Raw genomic sequence first — 22,566 nt, forward strand, 5'->3', positions numbered from 1 at the left:
TATATATATATATATATATATATATATATATATACACATACATAATTCAAAGTTGAAAACGCTTCATTTAGCCATAGATTTATTTTGAGTCGACGTTTTGGACAGAGCGTGTCCTTTCTCAAGACTGCGGTTACAGGGGTCTTCTTCCTCTTCTTAAGGAGTTGGCACTGGCACACATGTACGACACATGAACAAAAGAAACAAACGGCGGCAAAGAATACTAGAAAAGATACAGATAGAAAGGGAATAAAGGGGAACAAATAAAAAAGAAAAACGTGTTGTCCCCCGCCGTCCACCCCGAAGCCGCGGGGTGGTCTTGAGAAAGGACAGGCTCTGTCCGAAACGTCGACTCAGAATAAATCTATTTAGAGAGAGAGAGAGAGAGAGAGGAAAATGAGTGGCCAGTTTGACAAACTTATATATATATATATATATATATATATATATATATATATATATATATATATATATATATATATATATATATATATATATATATATATATATATATATATATATATATGCTTGTTTTGCTAACAGACAATGTAGGCACACCGGGGTAACTCAACTGCTTGTTAGGCGTAGTGATGTAGTGATGTCGTCTTCGTGGTAGCAGAAGGAGGAAAACCATGCGAGGGGGAAAAAAAGGAAAGCAACCACGCGTTGTGTTGTACACGTATTGACACTGCCCATGCCCTGGGCGCTCTACTCACGGACGCTGCTGTCCGCTGGATCTAATCAGGGCCAAAGTGAAAAAGCAGTTTTCACTGGAAGACGCAACACCCACAGACCAGAAATTGCGTACACGAAAGTGTAGGCACGAGTTCACAGCTTGTCGGCGACAACCACAAGTTGCAGTGGCTAACCACTTGGTGCATGTGGCCGGTCTTTAGCTGTAGCGGCCTCAAGTTCCTCCCCAAACGCACTGGACTTAAGAATACGCGGTTCCATTGGAAAGAGATGCTATGAAACTTCTTAACGTGTTCGAAACTTCCGCACGTTGGATGAGGCCACCTGTGTAATATATAAATGATGACGCCATAGTGAATCTCTTAGAAAGCTATGAAAGACAACTTTCATAGCGCATGAACACAAATAGTTTAAAGTGGTTCTGATAGCATTCTTTCAAATATGCGTTTGCTAGACGCAGAATGACACGCCTGGCCTATGCACTCTCCGAATGTTTGGTTTGGTTAAAACCGAAGTTCTTTTTGTGAGCAAAAAAATATGTAATAACCTCCTTGAGTCGCATTGTTATTGTAGTGTACTGATGGTTGTTTTGAAGAAGGGCCTCTCTTGTGATGTTTCCGCGCAACACATGCTGTGCGCTTTGCAACTTTGAAAGTTGCTCAGTTTTTAGAGACAAGCGACATCTGAGACATCTGCTGTCTAAAACGCTTCCTTAGTTACCCATAGCCCGCGTTTGTATACTGTTGAAGCACAGATGCTGTCTCCAATTCTGAAAGCAAGAACATAAAAGAAAATTCACAGACGCTATAGATGGCCTGATGCGATGCACCGCCTAAGCAGAACGTGCTTTTAGGACGACGCTTTTCCATTTGATGCTTCTCCGTTTGCCGGTTTAGTTTGGTTGGATTTTATGGCTCGCTAATGAATATATGTTTTATAATTGTTTCGTTTACACTTCGCTTCACTTTGACTAGCTTTATGGCGGCAAATGACATTTTTGTATTGCAACTTTTGTTTTCTTTATACACACGCCATCTTGGCGCGCCGCGTTGGATCAGCCGATGAAGCGCGCTCGATTGTTTCGCCGTTTACCTCTCTCGGCGCTAGCTGTTCAGTTGAGAACCTCGCTGAGCCCGCCTTCAGCTTTTGCCGCTGCAAATTTTTCCTCTGATGACTCATCAGGGGGCGCTCCTCGCGCTCGGATTGCTTAAGGCGCCGGAAGCTTCAATCTGCTGCCACGCAGAGACACAAGCCGCCTGTTTCGCCTTACGGCACTCATAATACTTAAGCAATGAAGGATAATTACAGTATAGTGATGATTTAGTCTTTTGAAATTTCACAATATTTTCTCTGATATTTATCACGAAATTAGGCAAAGCTAAGTAATAGGAGCCTCCTTTGGCTGTTGGAAATGACCCATATGTATGATTTTAAGTCTGACATTTCTACAGAATTACATGTACCCAACACACAGCATGAGGGATGACAACATTAATAGCATCGCTATATTTGTGGCACCGTAAGAAATTGGTCAAAGAGACGAAAAAACTCTCAATCCGTACAATAAATAAGATGGAAAGACACATTTAAGGCACGGCAAGGGAAATATTTGCTGTGTCTAGTATATATGTATTACTCACGAAAATCTGATTATGCGGAAAAACTAGTATTAAGCTATTGGGCCAACATGTTTTGTAATGTGTGATGGAACATTTTATGTTGAATCCAATAAATCAGTAATGAACTGAACCAAAAAAAGAATAGCAGGCATCTGCTCTCCGCAAAACTATCCAAAAAGAAAAGAAAAGTGCCAAACGTAGAAAAAAAACCGCACTCGCATTAGCAGTGATAAATATTTTTTGAGGGCACCGAGTGTGAAGTTGCCGTTATCACTCTCTGTGTTAGTTCAAACTAGCAGTATATAGACCTCTGAATAACTGCATTTTTATTTTCTCTAAACCTTGCACCTTGCTGATACAGTTCTCGGGATTCACGCCTTTCCTCGCAGCGTAACCATCTCATTCTCCTCCCCGTCCTATTGCGCCCTCGGTTATCAAAAGATTTTCTCATGCTTTATATGGCATCTTTAAGCCATTTGTAGATCAGCTCACATCATCCAGGCTGCAAAAGCAAATTCAGTCGATTTCAAAGTCTTGCCTTTCGCGGTGATATAACCAGTCTCGATTGTGTTGCGTATACTTGGTGCTAAATGTTTCGTAAGATTAAGCGGACCGATTCAGCGCGCACAGAAAAACTGCAGATGAAACCGTTCGAATCATTCATGGTTTAATATTGAAATGGCATGCTTTTATTCTGTTCCCATAAGAAAAACAAGATTAACTATGACAGTAAAGAATGATTCCGTTTTTCTTCCTCCTGCAAATGAGACTATATGAAGACTAAGGAAAATTCTGCTGTCAGATTACCACAGGAAAAGTACGCAATCGCTCATATTCCACGGTATGTACCTCGCAGCGCTGCCAGCGCTTCATTTGATATCGGCAAAATTCGTTAAGCACGTGCTCATTTCCTGTCGTCTTTCATTGATCTCTCCTGAGAGTTAATTGAATTGGCACGCGCACTGCTGGACTGTGTTCCATTCTATTTACCATACATTTCAATATTTCTTATACAGGATCTTTTTATCTCTCTGATATGCGGATTCCATTATTTTATGTTCTCCTGGAATGTCCACTTGGAACGTCTTGGCGGTTGAAACGACGTTAAAAGATCGTTTTATCTTGAAATGTTTATTTTAGAATGATACTTTTTATTTATACAATTTTACAAAACGACCATTTATTGTGAACCGTTCTAATTGTCAGGCCATTATTCTCTATATTTTGGTACTCGCCATATATTTTTAGACAGTCAGTCGACTGCCTGTGATGATATATCTACTTATAGCGTTCTGTATGAAATGATGCTATCATACAGAAACGCAAATATAGCGGTTGTAATGTCAATCATGCATTCGCGATTTGGGATTGGACGTTGTTGGCGCGTATCTTGTTTGCAGAACTAAAAAGTTTCAAATAGGACCTAAATTTTTTTATTCATTCATTCCAGATGCGCACGTGTCCACTTGAACACAACTTGTGTTATTGCATCCCTGTCTTGATGGTTTGGAGGGGACGCTTGCGCAATCATTTAGAAAGAACTGGTCGATTTGTCATGGTTGGCTCTATAGGATATAATGCCATGCCACGGAAAAAAACCTCCTCGCTTTCCACATTTGGCAGAAATCATTTGTCATATGAGACTGGGCAAATTCCGCCGGGTCTCTCTAGCACTTTTCTTTATCTCAGCAGGAAACATCTAGACTGACGGTCACCTTAAACAAACACAGCGATCGTCGGCTTGCGACAGCGGAGGCGAAGTTGTGTTGGAAAATCTTGAGTCACAGTATCGACGATAAAGCAGCGCTTTATGAGAGATCCAGTAATTCTTGTTAGCTCTTCCTTCTTTGGCGGAATGGGGTACTGCGCACCAAAGCCAGCAGTCAGTTCTTCGCGGAGGCATCCAAGGGCAATCTCTTAAACTTGGTTGATTTCTCACAACGGTGCCGGAACAATCTGCGTGCCATGTCAGTCCCTGCTGATGTGATGAGCGTGAGGTTTATGTCAAAATACTGGAAAAAATATATAGCAACTGCACAGGTACTATAGTCCTCCATAAAGTCAGCGATAAAATTCCAATAAGGAAGGGCGTCAGGCAAGGAGACACGATCTCGCTAATGCTACTCACCGCCTGTTTACAGGAGGTATTCCGAAGCCTGAATTCGGAACAGTTGGGAATAAGAGTAAATGGAGAATACCTAAATAATCTGCGATTCGCTGACGACATTGCCTTGCTGAGTCATTCAGGAGGTGAACGGCAAATCATGATCAATGAGTTACAGACAGAGCAGAACGATGGGTCTAAAAATTAACATGCAGAAAACCAAGGTAATGTTCAACAGTCTAGCAAGGAAACAACAGTTCACAATTGGCAGCGAGAGCCTGGAAGTTGTGAAGGAATACGTCTACTTAGGGCAGGTAGTGACAGCTAATCCGGATCATGAGACGGAGATAACTAGATGGATAAGAATGGGGTGGAGAGCATATGGCAGGTTCTCGCCGATCATGAGTGGCAGTTTACCAATTTCCCTCAAGAGAAAAGTGTACAACAGCTTTATCTTACCGGTACTCACCTACGGGGCACAAACTTGGAGGCTAACGAAAAGAGTTCAGCTTAAGTTAAGGACAACGCAGCGAGGAATGGAAAGAAAAATGATAGGTGTAACGTTAAGAGTCCTGAAGCGGGCCGAGTGGTTGAGGGAACAAACGCGGGTTAATGACATCCTAGTCGAAATCAAGAGAAAGAAATAGGCTTGGGCAGGGCATGTAATGCGAAGGCAAGATAACCGCTGGGCCTTAAGGGTAACGGAGTGGATTCCAAGAGAAAGTAAGCGTAGCAGGGGGCAGCGGAAGGTTAGGTGGGTGGATGAGATTAAGAAGTTTGCTGGAAAAGGGTGGATGCAGCTGGCAAAGGACAGGGATAATTGGAGAGACATGGGACAGGCCTTTGCCCTGCAGTGGGTCTAGTAAGGCTGATGATGATGATGATGATGATGATGATGATGATGATGATGATGATGATGATGATGAACCTGTTTAGGTGCTTTGAAACGGGTGTGCACGTAGATATTTCGGAAAGTCGTTGCGCTAAAGGTAAGATTAACGCGGAGATCTCGTGATTGTACGAAATTTTTCCCGATTATTACCATAAGCTGTGAATAACAGTTAACAGCTTCCATTTTGAATTGTTACACTAAGAAAATTTCCAGGGGCAGAATCTGGCGTTGCACATCCTAAGATGTGTCAGTTTGCAGCGGGGACGGCGGCGCATGAAAGGGCGCCTAAGCTCCTCTTGAGAGCTGTTCGCCACTTGCTCTCCTATTGTGTAGTGTAGGCGTGTTCGCTACGACACTGGGAATGTCAAAAAGCGCCAGGTTGAACACGTACTTGACCGCATGCGCGAATAAGTCAGGAATCCTGCCATTCAGCACACAGTAGAATAAGCACTGATGACGAACTGTCTGGAAAGGTTTGTGGCTTTTGTTCTTTTTTGGGCATTGCAGATACTGTGAATATTACTTCGCGCATAAAGAAATATATTCCAAAAGGCAACCTGCGCCGTTTGGAATCTGTAGGCTTACTGTTAGAGTTAAAAATTTTCAGAGCGCCCCTGAGGCTTGACTGCAGCGGAGCTTTAAATCTTTTTCCGGATTACGCGGAAAGTTTTTTGTGGGACGGTAGCGTCCTTTGTTAGAGCCACGCAAATGCCTTTCAAAAGTTAAAAAAACTGCAGCTGTGAACAGTTAGCCCTTCCAACCTTGAATTCATTCTTAATCCCGTTACAGCACATACATAACTTAGTAGGTAGTTTGTGCAAGTGATTACGTAACCTAAGAGTAAAAATAAGTGTTACATAACCATCCTTAACGGCGCGTGCACTACGCCGTCAGCGAGTGAGAACAGCTGTCACTATGATTTACGGTATATTTACAAGAGCCTGGAGTGCATCATTGCAAAAACAAAAAACAAAAGACCTATGCCATCTGCAATCAGCCAACGGGCCGCTATAATGTAGGTGCGCAGAAAGCCAATCTAAAATGAACATGGACACATGTCGTTGCTGTGCCATCATCAAATCTGATGAAATTTTGTTTTGCAAGGAAGGAGGCAAGCGAATTCTTGGTATTCCCGTGGTGACGAAAGTTTTCTCGATTGCGCGTTACGAAATGCACACGCCATGAGCGAACGAAACTGGTGCGGCCAAGATGAGAAAGACGAGAGTCTACTTGCGTGATTTAATTAAATAACAATACACACACGTGTTCGTAGGGTTTTTGATCGAAAACTGATCGCGAACTTAGTTTACGTCAAAGGAGAGAAGAAGTGCGTCCAGATCGGAGTGCTTTCTTCGTAGAAGAACCTTTTGTTTTTGAAGCCCGTTTATGTATTCTTGCTTTGCATTACCAAGAATTGGTTTATGAAAGAGTTACCGTTTGAAAGAAGAAAAACTGAAGGAAAAAGTAATTTCAAAGAAGAACATTACAAGAACCGCCTCAACGCTATTTTTTGACAGCTTAACTTTTTTGTCCCCGTGCACTTCCCCCTGCTATACGAGTACAGCGCTGGCAACTAGGATAAGCTTCGGCGTAGTGCTGAAAATTTAATCATCTATCCTGCCAGTAATTTTTCAAGGAACCTTTTTACACATCCGTTTTTAAGGACGGTACCCTGCACTCGCGTATGCGGAAAGCAGCCTCTGAGAACGTATTGTTTCTTTCTGACGTAGAAGATACGTTAAATAAAAAACTTTAGGTTGTTAACCAGAGACCGGAGCCCAGAGATAAGTTAGTAAGACTTCCAAGGGCTCCGTGTACGCCAGTAGCTGCAGAAAGTACGTCTATTTCTACCATTCGCACACATTTAGACTCAGTCCTTGTCGTACCATTTAAAAGCAGTGCGTCTGTTGCAATGCAGTCACTAGTATGAAACACTTCTTGCGTTGACACTTATGACGAGAAGGAACAAAGCCGATACTAGAGATAAAAAACAGGCATTTGATTTTTGTCTTCGCTGCAAAACGCATATGCCAACGGCTACAAAGCCCCCGTGGAATAGTCTCACGCTTTCTTTATAGAACTAAAAAAGTGATTGGTTATCAGGAAATGAAAGGCACGGTAACTGCCTCACATCTCGTGGACACCTGAACCGCGCCGTGAGGGAAGGAAAGAAGGTGTGAGTGAAAAACAAAAGCAAGAAATAGGTGGCGCAGTAGAGAGCACCGGAATTATTTTGACCATAGAGGTCTTTGACACACGAGTGGCTTTTGCGTTTCGCCTGCATCGAAAGGCGGTTTCCGGGGTCGGGTTCATAGTCGGAAAAAAGAAAAACCAGAGATTCTCTTCGCCTATTGAAGGCACACCTTTTTAAAAACAAGGAAGGGACTTCCATTTAATTCTGTTTTGTTTTGTAGTGTAATAAAGACAAGAAATTCACGGCTCCAGAGAACCTCAAACGTTGAAACATGTGCATTGGAAACAATTTTCAAATCTGTTGCTCGATCTCCCCAGCCAGCAGCAATTTTCTCCTTCTGCAGGTGTTTCTTCTCGGTAAGGAAAATGAGTTCACTTCTGAATGCTTTTGCCGCCACCGCCCATTTTTTTGCCATCTCAGCATGATCACAATGACAAAAAAAAAGTGGCGAATGTCTAGGCCTTCAGTGATCCGAACTGAATAACTGAAAAAAGGAGTCCAAATTGAAAACCAAAGAGCGAAGCATCGAGCGCGATCGGGCCACAGTCGTCTTTCTGAAATGCTGTAGGCGCGAGGAGTGGGCTTAACGAGTCGAATGAAATTTTCTCGGAGACCAGATGAGGAGCAAACGCGTCGAAAGGAAGCAGCGGAGAGAAAAGCCCAGTGGAGGCTTGTGAAAAAAACAAATAATGCGAATGGTCATTTAAATTTTCCTAAACCGCAGAATTGAAGAATAACACGAAGTGTATTACCGGCAGAACGCATAAAAGAAGGCGAGCGCAGAGGAATTAACGTGCTGAAAGAGTGTAAAGGTGAAGATTTGAACCAGTAAGGCAACAGAAATGTGAGAGATTGAAGAAATGGCAACTATTCCAGAAGCCGGAAATATAGGATAATTCAACGGGTTTACTGTTTGGTGGCTTCCTGAAAGAAGCCAGCGAAGGACTGCAGGTGAATAAAGACTACCTTGTTTAATGCCCGTTAGCTGTCTTTCTGCGAGGGGATTGTAAGCGTCATCGAAAAAAAATGATATTATTTACTACGTTCTTTAGTTTTAATCAGTGATATTATTAAGAGTTAAGTTTACTGAAACAAGCAAATAGAGTTCTTTCTCCCTTGCAAACTCTCTATATCTGTTATTCGGTACAGACGTTGTTGCCCGTCAAGCACTCTAATTCGCATTTATAACTCCCTTCGCATAAAGGCTGCTTCATTTTGAGAAGAGAACAGAGAAATAACTGTTCACGAAATGCACTGGAAGAAATAATGCAGCAGTTTTTGGATATGAGTCTCGGCATGAAGCGGTTCCTTTCACGGCGGCATAATTGAGAACTAAAGCTTATTTCACAATACAAGCTGTAGTTTATTACGGCTCGATCAAATTATTCCTATTTCTTGTGGTTTGTAACTACTGTCCTCGTATGAAGCAAGCGGATTATTTACGTGCACTAACGTAGCGCGAGTGGCACGCAAGCAGTACAAGCACGACTAGGACAGGAAGAAAATTATTTCATCATCGAAGTTATTGGCAGAAAGCGATCATCAAAGGAAGCGGCTGAGCAGTTCAAACAAGCACGAACGGTGTCCTCCGGCGATGAGTTGTTCGTCTTTTGAGTAGTCATTACGTATGCCTGTCATTATAAATTGAGGAAAACCGCAAGGAATAAAAGCGTTTATGTTGCGAAAACATCCTGTACTGAGAGAGCAAGGGGATGACAACGTTACTTAGCGAAGAAAGTAAATTAGAATCAGTAACTTCCCCACTGAATTTTATAGGCGTCACTCTGATCTTGTTGCTTGGCGGCTTGATTGCTTTCGAGCTCGCATCGCTAAGGCACCACTGTGTTAGCCCGTCATCGCCGCTTTCTTTTCTTACAGGGCGGCATAACACTCCATAACACAACTCTGATCGTTTTATTTTCATTGAAAGGAATGCGTTATTACTGAGCATTGGCAGGGTGAGCTACAAGGAGATGAAAGGCGCGTGCATTCGTGCAATGGGCGTGATGATGATGATGATGATGATGAAGATGATGATGATGCTGGTGGTGGTGATGATGATGATTATGTCATCAGGCTGAATGGCACATACCCACGGCGGGGTATTGACCATAGTGCAGTGCTGATACAAACGCACACATGGCGTGTCCGGCATTCTTAGACATCACTGCAAGTTCTTTTTCAGCTTTTGAGTGTACTATCAAGACACCTTTCCAAAATGAATAGCTACTGCTAGAACCACAATGTGTAGACTTGTAAGCTGATGCAAACAGTGTAGTTAAAATATATGTTGCAAGCCAATAACAATTAATTTCAGCCCATATGACTTTATAGACTGCAGGAAATATTCTGGTAATCCAATTTGTAGAACGGCCCTCTAGATAATTTTACTGCTCCAGCACTACGTCCAACACTCCCTGATTTCGCTACTGTCTGAATGGCTAAGCTTGATGTAGGTGGGCCCCCTAGGTGATTGTGGCGTTATCACAACCTGCCCAATTGTACGTAGTCAAACTGCCCACTGTTGCAGGTGGCAGTTCAGTTACTGATCGTTCGCGAGAGGCTGCTCGGGAATGGCAACCTGGATCTCACAAGCCTCACCGGTGACAGCACCTGCATCAGAGGGCAGTGACGCATAGTTTAACCACTGCACCACTGAGCCAGTAGCATTATGAGGACTTCCAGGAATCTGTGAATGTAAAGTACAGGGTGTGACCAATTTCGCATATATGGGCATTAACCCATTAACGCTATGGGGTCATATACATAAGGCGGAGCTTAATTGTCCCATCTAGTTTCGGTCCGCAATCCCACTCTTCCAATTTTTGTCTAAAGCCAGCTGGACCTGAAATGCCCGTGGTTTAATCTTTCTCCGCACACCCTGCCACTAGCGCCCGAAGTATTATAACTGACACGAAAAATAACAAGGTCTTAAAAAAGGGGAGGAGGTGTGCGTGTGAAATATCACTTCCGCCCGGACAGCAGAGGATTGTAGCAAAGAGAAGCTCGAAAGACACTTGCACTTGCAAAATTCCGCGCCACATTGTTTCTGTGCGAACATTTCAGCGCGAATTGCACACAAGGGACATCACGTATTCTGTAGGAAACAGTCATTTGGTCAACATTCCCTGCCTTAGGAACTCAATGTTTTGGAATCAAACCCAGAATTCTTATATCATGAGATAAGCAGCGCTTGTAGATGAGGGCAGTGAAAGAAAACGACGCAAACTTTCTTTGACTATGCTCGTCTGCAAGTGCTGCTTATCCTATGATGTCGAAAGATCAGCTAGACCAGCTACTTACAATTACCAGAATTCTTGGGCATCAGTTTTAATTGTCAGGAAACTGTGGAATATTGTAACGTATTATTATAGAAATTTTTAAGGTAATGGTTAACTGTTCTAATGCGTAGCAAAATCTTTCTTTTAAAAATTGTCCATCGATCGCAGCGAGTATTTATGACTGCCACGGAAAACTTGCCACTCGCGATAATACAGGATGTACTACGTTCGCCGCTATAGACGAGGGTGGCGCTGGTGAACACTCTTAAGGTTCGATTACACAATACCTAAATACACCCGAGGCAGAAGATTGAACCTCCGTCGCCGTAGCTCAGTTGGTAGAGGACAGGACGCATAACGCGGAGTTCGTGGGCTCAGATCCCACCGGCGCCATGTGGTTGGTTTTCTTGTGATCTTTAATCATATGTCTTGAATATCATTGCCTATTAATCTCCCATTGATGAACACCACACTTTAAAAAAATCTCCTATGTGCCTTGGTTTCGGTGACTGATGGCTTCCGTCATGTACGTCATAACGAGCTCCTCTTTTCCGTTCGCTTCTCTGCTTATTGTTGTTTTTAGTGGCATTAAATACATACGTGCTAATTAATGAGACACTAACTAAATGTGGAAGCCTTGTTGCGATAATTGTGACAAATGTATTAAAACGCTTGTAAGCTGCCGCTGAACCTGCTTGCTCATGCTCTTTGCAATGTGAATGTAAACAAAAAACAGGGACTGCGTTGAAGAGAAACCGCTGAAGGAGTCATTAACGCTGTCACCTCATAGCCGCAAAGGCGGACTCTAAGCATCCCCTTAGAACTTACTCTAAGAGAGCAGCAGAAAGAGTTTCCAAGCAACATAGTTTAGCAATTTCGTGTGCAATCCTCACTCACCAGATTACCATTCTTTTTGTACGAACCTTGAAATATCACGAAACAAAAACCAGTAATACACAGTCACTGGCCGGGAATTCAGAAGCCGAAAGCCCAGATGACTATTACAGCAGCGTCTACGAGTAGTTGGCGGCCAATGGCTTGCACTTGAAGCTTAAGAGCAGTGTGCCTCAGTGACTGATCCCTGATCTTATTTTCTTGCCCTGTGCTCCAGGCTGAACACCCTCTGGTAAAGATTAAGGAGTTTTCTGGCGCACAAATACGTTTCGAGCTCGAACGGTACAAACTGAGCAGTAAAATGAAGCAAAAGTGTAAGAAAATTCGTTATATAATATTAGTTATTTTGATCACAAGTAGTGAACCGCGCTAAACTGTTTACGACGCACCAACCGTGCCCAGCAGAAGCTTCGATTGAGCGTGCTTTGCTTGCAGTCCTGCAGACGCTTGCTGTCGGCGAAAGCCGAGAGGGCTTTCGATGGAAACAGGTCACGTAGCCTTCTCCTTTAAGCTCGATAAAAAAAAGATTTAAAAGAGTGCATGTATTATTGTCCTTTGCTTTTAGGTTTTTTACTTAAACACAAGAGTTTTGATATTCCGCTTGATTCTTGCCCAGTATGAGTGGTTCTTATGTGTGAACTTGAGCTTGCTGATGCCAGATAGGAGGCGAGCCACACTTGATGGAGAATTTGAACTGCCGGAAAAGAATTTAGTTACAAAAAATTCAAGAGAAATTTTGAAAGCAAGAGAATGAAAAGTTGATGGTAACGAAACTCAAAGTAATTAATTCCTTGTTCATTGTCGTGGTTCCTAAACTTAATACACGAAGAAGAAAGTTTATATAAGGGTGCTTAAAAATTTTGTAACTGCCCTATTTTATTTGAGCAATATATTACATCTCCGCGCTAGCACCTTAATCTGGATAAGGCTTCATGGCCTCGTGCTGAACTGTAAGCTCGACCATGCTGCACAATCGAAACATTTTGACCGAAGCAAAACACAAAAATTTCACGATGTAGTCTTTTTATTCCTGTGAATACCTTTTGTTCCGTATACGAGAAGAAAATATGATTTGAGAAAGTTTAGCTTTAATACATTGGACCGAGCAATGCGCTAATAAATGCTGCAGTGAAGCATTTGTAAACGGTTTTCAGTTTTTTTTTTTCAGGCAATGAAAAAAGTGCTGGCAGTTTTTCTCAACCATCTCCAAAAAAAGGGAGGTTAGTGTGAGCTTCACTTTTACTACTGTTTAATTTTCTTCTGTTTCTTCTGCTTTTATTTTTGATCCACCCCACAAGTTATATAAGCACAGCATCGCGGTAAATTCCGAACAAACATAAAGCAGAAGGACAACTGAACAACAGGAATTGTTCAACAACAGGAACTGAACAGCAGGAACAACAGGACATATTTCCGGCTGCTGCCACGACTTTTCAGTAAAGCGCAGGCGCACACAAGTGCATTATAAACTGCCCCTATTCTTCGCCTAGCAATTATTATGGTCTGAAGGGAAGCAAATTATTTTGCGCTACAGCTGGAAATGAATGATAGATTTCTTTACAACCCAGCCAGAAAACTTTCTTGCAGAGCTTTTTCTTGCTTTGTAATTCTTGTTGCTTCATCCGTCTCCCTCCTCAATATATTTTCTCCGTCTCTGAAATACAGGCCTGTTCTAGACGGAAAATGTTTACCCGAGTAAAGGAAGCATTATGCGACCAGAAAACATTGCATGCTCGCATAGAATGGAAAAAATAAACTTGTTCTTAAAAACAAAGAGGGCGAAATTATTTCTGTGCGCAAGCTCCGAAAGACCCTTTGTGCGTGCAATGCAACTTCGAGCCTTACCTTCTTACTTTCCTCTCTTTATCCTCTTTTTGGATTGCTCATGTGGCTTCGCTTACATTCTCACACCTTGAAAGCACATAGCCTTAAACTCGACATGGGTTACGCAAAAAGCGTACAGGCGCTAAAAGACGAAGACGAGCACACTCAAGACAGGATAGGCTTGTCTTCGTCTTTTAGCGCCTGTACGCTTTTTGCGTAAAGCATGTCAAGCTACAACCAACTAGCTCAAATGAAAGTGTTGCTTAAACTCGAGAGCGCAGCACCTGCATCGTAAGCCTATAGCCGGAATCAAGCAAAGTAGATCCCATTGTCAGCCTCTGAAGTTCGTGATTTGAAAACTCGAATTATATTGCCGCCCGCATATACTAAACGGTGCACATTTGTGCAGAGATGGTAGCAAAAAATGCACGAATAATTAGATTCCGCATAAAGGAGGTAACCTTTTAGCGTTCTGTTGGGTGATTTTTGCTATAATTTATTACGTGACTCTTGATGTACTTAAAATATTTCTATCAAGCGAAACACATGCGCAGGATTCGTGCGGAGAGGCACTGATTCCAACGCCAGGCAAGCCTCTCCATTCACGAAATGCAAACGTCCGCATTTCTCATTTGCGATATTGCAGTAATAAGATCACTGGTATCCACGCTACTCGTGATTATTAGCAAGTAGCAGTTTTACGCCACGAACCCGCTCTACTGCTTTTTACTTTATTTAACAACCGTAGAGGGCCAAGCTGGTGCCAGTCGGAATCTGGAAAGGTGGAGCCCTAGAAGGGGCGGAGATTCGGCTTCTAAACTGGTTTTCACTTACAAATTACCGGCCGTAGAGAGCCCTGAACTTTTGCGAATTCTCGACGAAACCAGCGTGCTAATGGTTGCGTGCCAGAACAGGAAAGAAAAAAAAAGGTCAACAAGAAAATGTATCCTGGCTGGTAGAATGTTATTATATTCCTGAAAACTATGTCAAAAAGTGTAGTTCGAAACTTTATTGTTCTTCACGGCTGAAACAAGGGGGCGGTGGTGAATGCTCTTCGTAACAATCCTCCACCGCGCAGGGAGACTCCGCCGGGTTTCCGTCCTCTAGTGATGTGCCGAAAGCCACAGAGAGTTTTACACGAGTGAAGTACATCATGGCTCTGCAGAAACCACTTCATGCAAGGTGCATGCGCCCCCCTCACTGATAACAACGACTCTACGGAGGCCTCTCTGAATAATTTCCCACTGATTACCATTTTTAGGGTGTACTCTGAACAGCGGCTTTTTTGACCCTACAGCCACTTTGTGCACGGCCCGCGCATTGTGCAGACACATTGTCCTAGCACGGAGGCGGAGCTCAGTGCTAAGTTTTTCGTCCCAGCAACACCTGGCCCCCTTTTCCACCATTGCGTTCCGCGTAGAGTTTACCTCGATGAGAAGAGCGTGTCTGTGAACACGCGCTAAGCGGCAATGGATTTTGTCACCGGTTACACTGCGTTCCTATCTTCTCCCCTCGCTTGTGCTTATGCTGTGCAAATTCATGCGGGCTGCTGGATCTAATAACACTTGTGCATACAACATGCGCTTGGCGATCCTCTCCTCCTCAAACGACTCCGTCTCCTTCTACACCCTTCTCCAGGCATTGTTATCCGCATGACCTGGTTCTTTTTGCAAATATGCAAGAAAGTACGCCCCGACGAATCTGTGGGCGCTGGTCTATGTAAAAGCGTAGGAAGAGATACAGTGCCCAGGCGCTGGTGTTGCAGTTAGCGATGAAGACGACGTTCGCCTGCGTCTTGTCATCTAGCGGAAATTAAATTTACCCGCGATTATGAGGGTGCGTGATATCTCCGTTGCCTTTTTTCTTTCTTTTATGAATCAGGTTCAGCGTTCTTATACAGTGTCTCCTCTCCTACTTCTACCCATCTTTATGTAGCCATGAAGCAGGGAAACTCTACTGGGCGCTATTTGGGTGCATTCGCTGTTGCTATTTTTTTTACTTCATTTGGAAAATTTTTCGAATATTTTTTTTTGCCAGCGCACTCTCTTACAGCACCTATTTTTGTTCCAATATGCGCACCACTACGTTCCTTGCGAGCCCTGCTTTTAGTTTCCAGCGCTGGCGCCCAAGCAAGCCACATGCGCCCGATGACAACCAGAGCATAGGATTGTAGGTAGCCGCCATCTGACAGAGCACTACCAGAAGTAAGGGGGGAAGCTACCGCTTAGGCATATCAAAGAAAACGGGCACGCCTTTTCCAGGGCGGGGTTCCGCCTCAGCCTTGCCGCTTATAAGCATGGTGTGCTCGACGAAGCCAATAACGGAGCTCAGCCCGGCAAAGCCTTGGCGTGCGAAGTGTGGGCATATGTTGGAACACTTTCACGCTGTCATATTGCTCAAGCCGACAGAGAGCGAACACGTCTGCAATATTGCTGAAGGTGGACTGACACTGCCGCAGAAATATCCCTGCCAGGAGAGTGACGCACGAAGAGGCGTACACATGGCGTCGGGTCTCCCTCAGGGCGGAACGTCTGATGCAATCTGCGCGCCACCGGCCAGCCCGTACCGCGGCGTGAAACAAGAAGGCAAGGTTTCAACTGATCTTTCCCTCTCTTGTTTCCGACCTTCGTGACACACATTGCTCCGCAGAAAGCGGTCTTATTCAATGAGATCTCAGTGAGGGCCCGGTCCGCCCTCACGGCACATCGAACGCAAGTCCCAATTCTCACGACACATGGACTCAATTTCACAGCGCTGGACAGATAGACAGTCTTTGGTGCTCCCACGAAGGCCTTATATTCTTTGGGCGACTTCCGGAGATAGCGCTTGCTCTGCCTGTCTTTCCTGAGGCAGCGTTGGTCGTCGCACATGCCTGTCTTTCCCGCACATCAACTAGCATCGCCTTTTCGCCACTGCTAGCGTATACCGCGTATATGGATGTGGATATTTTAAATGTTCAATTTTGAGAAAACTACAAAGTCGCTAGAGATTCGGCGCGAGCATAGTGATTATTACAACCTGCTTTTCCCTCGGCATTGAGTTGGTCGAAGCATGTGGAAACCACCTGTAAATTTCAGTGGGCGTTCACGACCCGCGATCATGTATTTAACCCTTTAATACTGCTGGCAATCGCCGATAATTGTGTGTATCGTTAGCGATCTTTACCCATGCCACATTTGAGGAACTTATGAACGACGCTATGTCTGTGGCGTGGCCAGCAAAGCAGCCGCCAGGTGTGGGATGGCTTGGCGAAATTTAAATAGAAAACAGAGTACCAAGCTGGAAGTACCCGGGTGTAATTGCGCACGTCGTACCGTGAGGCGATGAGCGCGGTGTTGTGCGTGACACATGGTCGTGTTTTGTGTTTGTGAATACGCAGCCTTTCTAGCAGAAAAGCACTTTGATGAGGCGAACCGCTACGATACCGATTAGTAGGCCGGGCCCTGTCTCTGATCATGTATAAATAGTTGAATTCGCGTTCCCAAAGCAGTGACATCACGGAGTGAGCATTTATGATACCGATCACGTCCTGACTGCGATGAAGTAGAAGAACAGTTCTAAAATTCGGTATCGATTGCTATTGAGCTGATCGAAGCGTGTCCAGCTCTCTATTGCTCGCCATAATTACGCTATTCGACATGTTCCGGCCCTCGACTGCTGCACGCCCCCTTAATCTGCGCTCTTTTCGTTGCCGGGACAAATCGAATCGCTCCCGGTTGACGTGATTCAGGTCAGAGCACGTGCATTATACGGGGAAAAAAAGAAGAGTAAAAGTGGCCTGGCAAACAGTGGGAAAAATAGAATCGTTTATGGCGTATTGAAAGGGTCACAGGTAACCCATGCGCCACTTATTTTAAAATATTTTGTTACTGAAGCTTTTGATGACGTTGGCGTGAGTTCGAGGACAGAGACAACGGCATAGCGTGACACCGTTATTAGTTCGCCCATATGGCTCATTTGAGTGGAGAAACCAGTGGCAGAGTAAGCATGTATCATGGCCACACATGTCCTCTATGGTGTTAGACGACGATAAATTAATTCACGTGAGCAACAGGGACTATACGGCACTTCCTTCGGGAAGAAATCTGCGTTTTATTCGTTTTCGAAGCGTAAATTTTGGGGCCAGTCGAGGCTGTTCTATTCACAAGCTGGTTACACTGAATGCTGCTTAAGATGACGGGCAAACATGTACGTGTACTAGCTTTGTGCAACCACTATTATAGGGAACAAGCCGCTTTACGCGGGTGCAGTTGTTTTGCATCAAAATTTCGGACGCTGGGGCATTAAGTTCAGCGAGCTGGTGTCATTATTTCGCTAAAAAACAAAAGGGAGACTCCATTACTGAAAAAGGCCTAATTCGACGGTGAAAATTGTCTTGGCAGAATTTTTGGTGTTCTCAGTGCAATAGACACGTTAATAACCTGTACACAGCTTAAAATATACCTTAAGTTTCATGATCTTTGCTGAAATGTTGTAATTTTCGCAACTCTTTCTGGAGATTTTCAGACGTTTTACTCTGGGTGTAAAGCCGTGAAATATCCATAGTGAAAATGTTCAACTGACGCGGAGCGCTTTGACTGCGTATTTATGCAAATTCAGCACCTCTAGCACTCAGGCAGTTGGGTTAGCTAGTGGTTGGTGCTCATTGATTTAGGGGTAGCTGGAAAAAATTTAAAACGCATCAGAAAGCAAAGTTCGCAATCCCGCTGCATTCATTCAAGAGTTGGTTAAAGAAAACAATAAGAAACGAGCGGGATTTCGCTGCTAAAACATGCAAACGAAGTGTAACATATTTTCTGTGAGGTAAAAAATGCTCTAGTAGAAGGTTTCAAAAACTATAATCTATTTTTCTGGCCACTTTGTGTGAGACTTTGAGACTTTTTAGATTTTGAGTCTCACCCCATCGCAAGCTCAACTAGTAATGTCGGCATTTCTGCAAAGCTTCGCGATGCCTTTGACAATGTGAGGAGCTGCTTTGCTAGTTACAGCACGCCTTTTGGAAGCATGCGCAAAATCAGAATTCCTGCAAGGCCTCCCACTAAACTTCAAGCCTGATGATAGAACCAACGTGACCTCAATGAATAGGGGTATTCTATTCCTGTCTGCGAATGTGAACTCTGTCCGGGAAGTGTCAGCACCAGAGTAGGTCCAACGATGATGAACATCTCCATGCATCTCGAAAGAAGCTGTCTCTGCCTCTACACGAAAGCTCAAAAGCCATCGCATAGCAAAAAGCATCATGCAAATGAATCTAAATTTTACGCCTGAAACAGCTGCCGCTGCCAATATCGTGCAACCTGTTGCTTGAACACGTTTTTTCGAACAATTAGAAAAAATTCACATTAATCTCGTTCAGCTGAGAAGCTCTATGTGACGACTCTTTACAAAAAGAGTTGGATACCAGTGAGGTTTTTACGTTGCCTTTTTTAGAGATTCCCCTTTCGGAACTATGGTTGTGCCAGCTTAGGTTTAATTTCCAAGTTGAGATGCCGAGACCAATCACCTTTCCTGCAAAGTTTCTTCTCATCTTTAATGAAACAGCCCTTGTTAGCAAGCAACGTAAACGCCATCTCTCAATGTTCCATCGTAAGAGGTTGTTGTGCAAGAGACGAAGCATCGTACTTCAACCGTTTATACCTAAGAATGCAGCGGTGTCTACAACAGCCCTTAGCTTCACGTATCGGAAGAGGTCTATGGGCTGCAAGCCTATAAACAACTTAGGCTGTAATTGTGGGCGTGCTAAGTGCCGGAGTGTTTCGTGTGGCCACAGGGATGCATCTCGATTTCCACCCCACGCAATGACTGGAGACGCAAGTCGTTTCTTTCGATGTGGAATCTGTAAGCGGGTGTATGGGAGGCAGTATAAAGTTTCAAATTGTAGTTTGAAGTTCTTGCACGTTCAATTCTGGGAGTGCAGGTTGCACTTTTGTCTCGATGCGTTAGGAGAATTTGCGTTTATGTGGACAGGGTAAGCCCTATTCTTCACATAAATTTTAGAGCGTGTTTCGGTGCACTTTTCTCAAGAACCAATTGAGGTTGCTCCTACCTGTTTATATAATCTTTGTGGTTATTTTACGCTCTTTGGACTGAACCAAAACAATACAACAAAATTAAAACGCTACTTTTTTATAATCTTTTCTACCCAGGAATAGATAGAAATCTACTTCTGGCGTTATTCCTGTCTATAAAATCAAAACAGATCATACCACTTGCGTAATTTTGGTCGCGTATATTTCCACACTCTCATGTAAAGCGCTGACAAAGAATTGGTTTCCAGGCTCGCATTATTTTGAAGACAACGGTCGGGGTTTCCGATATGTAAACGCGGGGACAGTGAAGCCGACAGTGACCACTTACTGTGGTACTGCCCAGCTCGAGCCTACAAGAATCCAGCACCTGATGGTATGCAGGTCTTTCACCGAGCAACCCTGCTTCATAATTGTCTCCACAGAGCGACTATACCATCGCTCATTACTGGACTTCATAAAATCAGCTAATCTTTTTCCATTACTTTAATCATTACTGCATCTTTCATCACACCTTCGCCCATGGACGCCCTGAGGCAATAAATCCCGTTTAAAAAAAAGTAAAAACTAGCTGTATTACCAAATTTTTGTTTTTCCAACTTTCGTTGACCAATTTATTTTATACACACGACCTCCACAGTAAATATTAAACTTATCTCAGTATTTTTCTACCAGCCATTAGGTTCCCTAGGCTTTTTTTTTACTTACCATGCTGCTCAGCCAGTAGATGAAGCTTGTCTCCAAACTTCACTTAGCCGGTGGAGATTGTTACTGCTTCAGGTTAGCCGAAAGGGTTCCAGAACCCTTGCTCTTTCTATTTTACAGCCGTTAAATATCATGAGAGCCTATGCCGTGCCGTGTCGGGCAAATAATTTGAGTACTAAAGTGGAATTTAATTTAGCTTGCTCTGAGATGACGTGAATAAAGAAGTAAAATGCTAGCATGGAGCCTACGACCTCCAAGATATTTCCTAAATATGTTTTTACTCCAAATTAACTGAGAAACATTCAGTTCCGGTGAAGGAATCGTGTTTCAAACAGGTAATATGACATTGCCTCTGCGAAAAATGATGTGGCCTGGCCATGCTCTACCACATCTTGAAAGCTATCGTTTAAAGAGAAATATACAACGGAGGAAGAAGTGCGATATCGGAATAAAATGCAGAAAAGAATGATCTATTAGAAGTTAAATAAAGGTAAAAATCGAAATTTTCATTTCTTGCTTCCGTGTCCTCTGAAGCACTTTGTCAAGGTATTCAGCAATCCGCGTGCGGCTGCACTTCATTTATTTATTTATTTCAGAATACTGCAGACCACTGCTTGGCCTGCTGCTTGCCACTGCCACTGCTTGGCCTTATTACCTTATGGGTCATCAGGTTCCGCGGTATTGCATACGTAGTGGTGTGACATAAGTATTTGGGGAGCTTCCTAAGTCGAATAGAGGTGGTTGGTAAGAAATAACCTTGTAATTTATGATTAAGGTTTACAAGATTATCAAAGTAACTCCAAGGTCATTACAGTCATACCTCATGCTCACAACTTTCAGTTTTTTTATATGCAGCAACTCATCATAACCGTGCAGTTTCTTTTTTTAATTTGGTTTTAAGTGCACAGATTTTTTTCTTCCCCTTCATTTTCTTATACTGCTGCTTAATGAGGTGCCGGAAGAGGCGTGGCTACTGCTAATGTGGTAGCAGGTAGACAAGGGCACTATTTCTTTCCAGCCTCGGGCTTATAAGTATTTTCTTCGAAAATTCTCATTTACTGCTTTGCTTCAAACGCCAAAGGCTAGCTGGGGCGAATGTATCAGAATAATATAAAAAGTATGTGCACTACACTTTTTAGTACAGATCATAGTGGAGGAGCGGTCACATTCGTAAGCAATGAATGAGAAAAGGGAACACTTCCCACTTATGATAAATAACAATGCCTCATATTGGGACCTGGGCTCAAGTGAAGTTGTTGGCGTATTGAACACATCTTCTCTCGTTAGGGTACACGTGCTGAGCGTCGCTACCGCAACTAGTTTACGGCCACGTTGCGCCTTCTATTATTGCATAAACAAAATCCATTTCTTCTGACACATTATGTCATATAAATATCAAGCCCTGCATACTTGTCTATGGTTCTGCACCAGTGCTTCATCGGCGAATTGCTGGCGGTTAGTTAGCTGAAATACATACAAAGTGCAACAGATATTGCTCACAACGCATTTTTATATGAGAGCACCCCTTGGTTCGCGATGTAGTAAAGAAAAAGCCCCTGATGCAAAAGTAATTAACGCAAATGCAGAGCAATAGTACTTTCGTTCACCTGAGAGGAATGCATTCGAGGATACTTCAAGAACGCGCGATCGATATGTTATCAAAAACATCATTTTTCGACTCCCGAAGTACGGCCTGGACAAACTGCACCCCAAGCACATACGGTTGCGTGCATTACGGCTGCATCACATCTGTCATTGAACATTTGCTTTTTAATATATCTCCTATCTAGTGTGCATGCTAGCATTGGCTGCTAGTTCCATCGACATCATGCCGATACTTTGAAAAACAACTGTTCGCTTAAGAAACAAAGAGAGAGAGAGAGAGAGCAAACACGACACACAAGAGGCAAAGGTGCCGTGTGTGGTTTGTTCTCCTTCCGTCCTTGCATCTTATGCGCAGAGTTGTTTTTCAAAGGTCATGAACCAACTAGCTTGTCAGAAAGTGTTACCGATTCTTGTCTTGATCATATGGCGTCCACCGTTAAAAACAAGCCGCGTTTAGGAAAAACGGTGAGACTGCTTGATGCATGCAGAAAGAGGAAAAACTCGCTTCAAGAGGACGGAGAAGCTGAAGAAATTGCGCACAGAATCTTGTGTCGTTTTTTTCTTGTTTGCGCCGTTGCCACAGTTGGCGTTTTTTGCTTCACGAGGTACTTGGTTTCGTTTCACTCTTAGAAGCTTGCGTTAAAAAATCTCGCATCATTGCGAAGTTTTACTGGGACGTCGCATCTTTTGGTACCCCTCGGCCTCACGCTTGTATCCGAAGGCTCGTTCTTT

Source organism: Amblyomma americanum, chromosome 4 (assembly GCF_052857255.1).
Source record: "Amblyomma americanum isolate KBUSLIRL-KWMA chromosome 4, ASM5285725v1, whole genome shotgun sequence".
In the NCBI taxonomy this organism is placed as follows: Eukaryota; Metazoa; Arthropoda; class Arachnida; order Ixodida; family Ixodidae; genus Amblyomma; species Amblyomma americanum.